The following is a 6,000-nucleotide window of genomic DNA, read 5'->3' on the forward strand; positions in this document are numbered from 1 at the left end:
CACCCCCTGCACCCCATCTCTCCAGCCCCCCACTTCCATGCATCCCCAGCCTCCCACATTGAAGGCGGAGTCGCTGCAGATGCGGCGTTCTATAGGCTCATGCATGGGCCAGCTCGCCTCACTAATTCGCAATGCATCCCCCAGCCCTCACCAGCTCCTTCTCTCCAGCCCCGCCACTCACTGTCAGCCGCCTCCCCTTCCTATCCAGCCCGCCGCCCCCCCCGAAGCGCCATGCCGAGGGGCCTCCGAGGGGCAGAAGGCGGAGGAGTTACCCGGCTGGCATGGCAGGATCCCAGGGCAAAGGGGCAGGTGCCCGGGCCGCTGTAGCTGCTGCTGGCGGCTCCTCTCCTTCCCGCGGGGGGGTGACCATCCGCCGTGGCCTCGGGGCGCTGGGGGCAGCAGCCGGCAGGCGCCTCCATAGACCCCCCGCCCCCGCGCCGCGCCGCGCTCCCTGGGGCTGCCCCGGCTGGTCCCGTCTCCTCTCCGGCTGGCTCCGCGCACCCCCCTCTCCCCAGCCCGGCCGCCCCGCCTTTCAGATGGTGATTAGCGGACATTGTGAGCGGGGGGCCGGGGGAGGGGATTCCGCTGGAGCCGCCGGCACACCCCTCTGCATACTGATGCTGCCAGCGCCGGGCGGCCTGAGTGGCTGGGACTGGAGGGAGGGGTGTCCCTCCGCCCCGTAGTCCGCACAGGGACCCCCCCTCTCCTAGAGCGGCACCCCCCAAAAACACCCTGAGCAGCACCCCCAGGAAGGGCTCACACTGGGACACCCCCCCCGCCCAGCACCCATGCAGAGGAAGGATCCCTCATCCCGCAGCAGCACCCCCAAAGACACCCCCCAGCCACGATGGGACCCCCTCCTTCCAACCCAGAGCAGCACCCCCAGCCCCAACCACCATCCCCAGCCAGGATGCACACAGGCACCCCTGCACCACCCCTCACCAAAGACACCCCTGTCCCAGCACAGGAAACCCCCACACCCACCACCCCCAGTAAAGATGCAGAGCAGGGACCTTCCCCAGAGAACCACTCTCAGATCACACTGGGACCACCCGGTTGCCCTCAGCAGGGATACACCCCAGGGGATTCCCCAAGCACCCCCCAAGCTCACACGGGGCCCCCTCCCACAGCAACACACCCCAGCAGTGTCCTCCATCACCCCCAGCAAGGATCCGGAGCAGCACCCCTCAAAGACCCCTCCCAGAACCCCTACCCCCAGCAAGGATGCTCCCCAAGGGCACCCCCGAGCAGGACCCCACTCCGCTGTTCCCCACCTCCACTGCAACACTACTACTCCCTCCCCCCCCCACCACACATACTCTAAAACACAAGACACCCACAACCTGCTGCAGCCAGAAGTCTCAGGTCCAATGCCCCTCCCTTCCTCCCCCAAACCCAACCCTGCAGCAAGGCGGACCACTAGCACCGCCGCTAGCCTCACACCCTAGCAATTTACACCCCCTTACCCGCCCCCCAACATAGCCCAGCCTCCCAGCAGAGCACTGGACAAACACAACTACCCCTCTTCCCTCCATCCACAACAGAATCTCATCAGACTGTGACCCCAGCAGGGCTGGAGGAGCCATAGAAAGGGGCGAAGGTGATAAGGAGCACATCTACCAGCTGGGCCTGAAGGCAGCACCTCAGGGGCTCAGGCAGGAGGCAGGGGCTCCGCACATGAGCACAGCATAATCGCAGAAGTGCAGACTGATCCATCAGACAGGAAACAAGGCAGAAATTTTTAACCGGGAGCGTAATGAACCACCGGAACTATTTACCAGGGGTCGTGATTCTGCGTCACGGACTGTTTTTAAACCAAGATGGGTTTGAATTTGAAGTGCTACAGCTATCCTGGAACAGCTTTTGCAGAATAGTTAGGAATACAAGAAAGGCCATACTGGGTCAGGGCAATGGTCCATCCAGCCCAGTATCCTATCTCCCAACAGTGGCCAGTGCCAGGTGCCCCAGAGGGAACGAACAGAACAGGGAATCATCAAGTGATCCATCCCCTGTTGCCCATTCCCAGCTGCTGGCAAACAGAGGCCAGGGACATTTCAGAACATGGGTTTACATCCCTGCCTATCCTAGGAGTCCAATGTGCATTACTTTTCATTTATCAACATTGAATTTCATCTCCCATTCTGCAGCCCAGTCACCCAGTTTGGTGAGGTCCCTTCGTAACTCTTCACAGTCTACTTTGGATTTAAAATTAAGTAGTTTGGTATCATTTGCAAATGTTGCTACCTCATTGTTTCCCCCTTTTTCCAGTTATATTATTCCAGAATAGCTAGTCTGATCCATTTTCCCACGTAAACAAGCTCTTAGATAAAGTCTGAGGTTTTCAAGAGCAACTTGAATATTAAAACCACCAAAGGTCATGGTGGGTTCTCCATCACTGACCATTTTAAAATCAAGATGGGATGTTTTCCTAAAAGATCTGCTCTAGGAATTATTTTGGGGCAGTTCTGTGGCTTGCGTTACGCAGGGGGTCAGTCTATCACGACGATCCTTTCTGACTTGGAATCTGTGAAAATCAGCTCCCAATTTATGGGCAGGCTGTATCTGAGGAACTCCTTGACCAAATGATCCCAAATTTGTCCCAGATTCTACACCGCCTCTGTTGCAGCACACCAGTTTTAAAGATAACCTCACTATGCACTTGGATTTTGGAGCATGTCGAAAATTAAGAACAGTTCATGCTGGGAATCTCTTGATCACAGGACCCCATATTTGCCCCCTCAAGCTTTCCCCCCAATCCCTGTTCTCTCTTATCCACTTTCAAGGTAATCTCACTATGCACATGGGACTTCAGAGCATTTTAAAAATTAAAAGAAGCTCATATATGTGGGTGAAGAATATATTGAGAACCATTTAATTAAATGATCCCCAATTTGCACCACTATTTCTAGCTTAGCGCCTCTCATGACACATCAATTTTCAAGACAATCTCCATACGCATGTGCATTTTATGACCCTTTGATTATTAAAATTAGGTCTTTCTCGGGGTGGGGGGCTATATCTGAGGATCCCTTGACCAAATGACCCCAAGTTGTATCACTTGCTACCCCTTACACAGCACTTCGTGATAGCGTAGCAGGATGTCCCTTTTAACACAAGTAAAAGGTCGGCAAACATTCTGTCCTTCGGGTTAGAGGCACCACTTTTAAATGGTCATTGTAGTTTGCACGCTGCTTGATTTTTCTGAAGTGGAGTGTGGAGGGAAATATTACTTGAGGTTTGTTACGACTGGAACTCACATATTTTCTATTTTCTCACTTTGAGGGGTGACATCGATAAGCATGATTCTCTCGATTGTGTAGATTGGGAACATGAATGATGGTAGAAAGTTGATATTTGTTTCCCATGTTTATTTTGTTCACTAATGAGCATCACAACTACTTGCTTTTCTTTGATCACACGTAGTCCCACTGTTAGAGGGTGAGCACCATGTGTAATGGTAGGCTAGTACTGGAACTAATGACCTAGGGAGGTTGTGGAATCTCCATCACTGGAGGTTTTTAAGAACAGGTGAAACAAACACCTGTCAGGGATGGTTTAGATAATACTTAGTCCTGCCTCAATGTATGGGACTGGAGTAGACGACCTATTGAGGTCCCTCCAATCCTACCGTTCTATGATTCTTCTCTCTCTCTCTGGCCCACTGACTGTTCCACTGTGGGTGAATTCATTTGGGCCAGAGGGAAAGACAGAGAAAGAGAATGAATGAATGACTCTGTAGCCCTGTATCAGACAGGTAGCCACGTTAGTCTGGATCTGTAAAAGCAGCAAAGAGTCCTGTGGCACCTTATAGACTAACAGACATATTGGAGCATGAGCTTTCGTGGGTGAATACCCACTTCGTCGGATGCATGGCATCCATGAAAGCTCATGCTACAATACGTCTGTTAGTCTATAAGGTGCCACAGGACTTTTTGGTGCTTCTGTAGCCCTGGTGGATCAGACACCTGAGGTCCAGTCCCCCGTTCCCATCATCCTTTCATTAGATATCCATAGTAGGATAGCTTCAACAGGAGAGACTGAGGGATACCACACTCAGATCAGAATCTCCCAGAACTCTGTGGTTAGAGAACTCTCCTGAGAGGTGGGACATCGGCACCAACTTTTACTTTTCCACAGGGGTGCTCCAGGCCCTGCCCTCACTCCGCCTCTTCCTCTAAGGCCCCACCCTAACTCTGCCTCTTCCCACCTCTATTTCACCCCTCCCCTCAGCCCACCCTTGCTTCGCCTCTTTTCACCCCCTACTCTGCCCCCTCCCTGAGGCCCCTGCCTGCCTGCCACTCACTGCTCTCCACCCTCCCCAAGCTGTTTGGCAAGGCCCCAGACCAGCTGATCAGGGGCCCTGACAAACAGCTGATCAGCAGCAGCACCGATCAGCTGTGGCTGGTGGGTGCTGAACACCCACTATTTTTTTTTTCTAAGGGTGCGCCATACCCAGCGCACGCACGGAGTCGGTGCCTATGAGGTGGGAGATGCCTGGTCCAATTCTTTCTCCCCCTCAGTCGAACAAAGGGGAAATACCATCTGGATCTCCCACATCCCAGGTGAGTGCTCTGACCAAAGGCCTAAAAGTTAGGTGGGCAACACTGCCCCCCTCGTCGAGGAAGGCACGAGCACACACAGCCAGAAGCAGGAACGTAGGTACCAATGGACCTTCCACCCTGAAAACGTAGGCGCCACATGAGGGTAGGCACTTAACAGAGTTTAGCTGGAGTTTTGTGGATGGCAGTGAAGCACCAAAGGGGGATTTAGGCACCTAAACCCAAGATTTAGGCACCTAAGGAACTTTTGTGGATCTCACCATGGGGGACTAGCCTGACAAGGAGTCGGGGGCAGAGCAAGAGATAGACTTTGGATCTCCCAAAAGCCCTGATCACTAGGCCATCCATCCTGCCTAAGAATAAGAACATGTACCTACCTAAACTGAAGGGGTAAATAGCCCCTTGGTGATATGAATTTGATGGGTCTTAGGTCAGAGGATCTGGAATAATTGTTGCCCATGCTGGAAACACACCAAGAGGACTGAATGCTCTCATGATAGTTGGCTTTTTTTTTTTTTTTTTTTTTTTTAAGACCTGAGCTCCTGGAGTCACATGATTAGCTGAAAATCTCAGTTCTCTCCCTTTTTTTAAATAGCAAGTTTCAGGGGAAGACTGGAAAACGTGACCCCTAATGGAATAAAGAGACCCCATTGTGGATTTTCTTTTAAGATATCACAATTTTTAAGCCACTCTCATGAGTTTATGGGACCTGATTTAGGCTTTGATCTGGGCCAAGGTGTTCCAATGGAACACTTTTCCATCTAATATGCTGATTCAATGAAACCGAAATGTTTTGTGGGAATGTTTCGCTTTCACCAAAATCTGATGAAAAAGTATCGAAGTGCTTGGTTATCACTTCAACTTCTATATTACTTAATATAAACATGGCAAAATAAAGCTCTTCCATTTTTTCCATGAACAAACTGAACAAAATGTCAGTTCAGGTCTCTCAAAATAAAATGTTCGGCTCGTTTCCACAAGTTTTGTTTCGATTTCAACCTTTTCTTTTTTAACTCTTCGTATTTTGGTTTCGAAACAAAAAGCCATTTTGAGCCAAAAATGTTGAAACAGTGTCAAAACTTTCAAAAACTTTTTTCCAACATTTTTTCAAGGCAGGAAATTTGTCAGAACAGACCCTTTCCCACAAATAGCATATTTATATATAATGATATAATATCTATTATCCGCACCATCTATATATTAGCATGTATTATGCACAAATAGCATTAAGCACAATTATTATAGCTTAAACTAGCCTATATCTTTACTATAATCCTGTTCACTTATGCTAAGTATCCTGTAAAACGTTGCATTTACTGAAGCAAGGATCAGGACATCAGAGTAAAAGCAGCAGAGAATCCTGTGGCACCTTATAGACTAACAGACGTTTTGGAGCGTGAGCTTTCGTGGGTGAATACCCACTTCGTCAGACGCAGGTAGT

General features: G+C 50.6%; 1 protein-coding gene across 2 annotated transcripts in view; it reads right to left on the reverse strand.

The window, feature by feature from the left end:
- Positions 1-343, reverse strand: part of NPAS1 (neuronal PAS domain protein 1) — a 98,491-nt gene extending 98,148 nt beyond the window's left edge. For both annotated transcript variants that reach the window (XM_032776205.2, XM_032776204.2), the window contains exon 1: positions 273-343. The gene's annotated coding sequence lies outside the window, so the exon portion shown is untranslated. The remainder of the gene's footprint in view (positions 1-272) is intronic.
- Positions 344-6,000: the final 5,657 nt, after the last annotated feature.

The sequence above is a fragment of the Chelonoidis abingdonii genome, chromosome 11 (assembly GCF_003597395.2).
Source record: "Chelonoidis abingdonii isolate Lonesome George chromosome 11, CheloAbing_2.0, whole genome shotgun sequence".
Classification (NCBI taxonomy): Eukaryota; Metazoa; Chordata; order Testudines; family Testudinidae; genus Chelonoidis; species Chelonoidis abingdonii.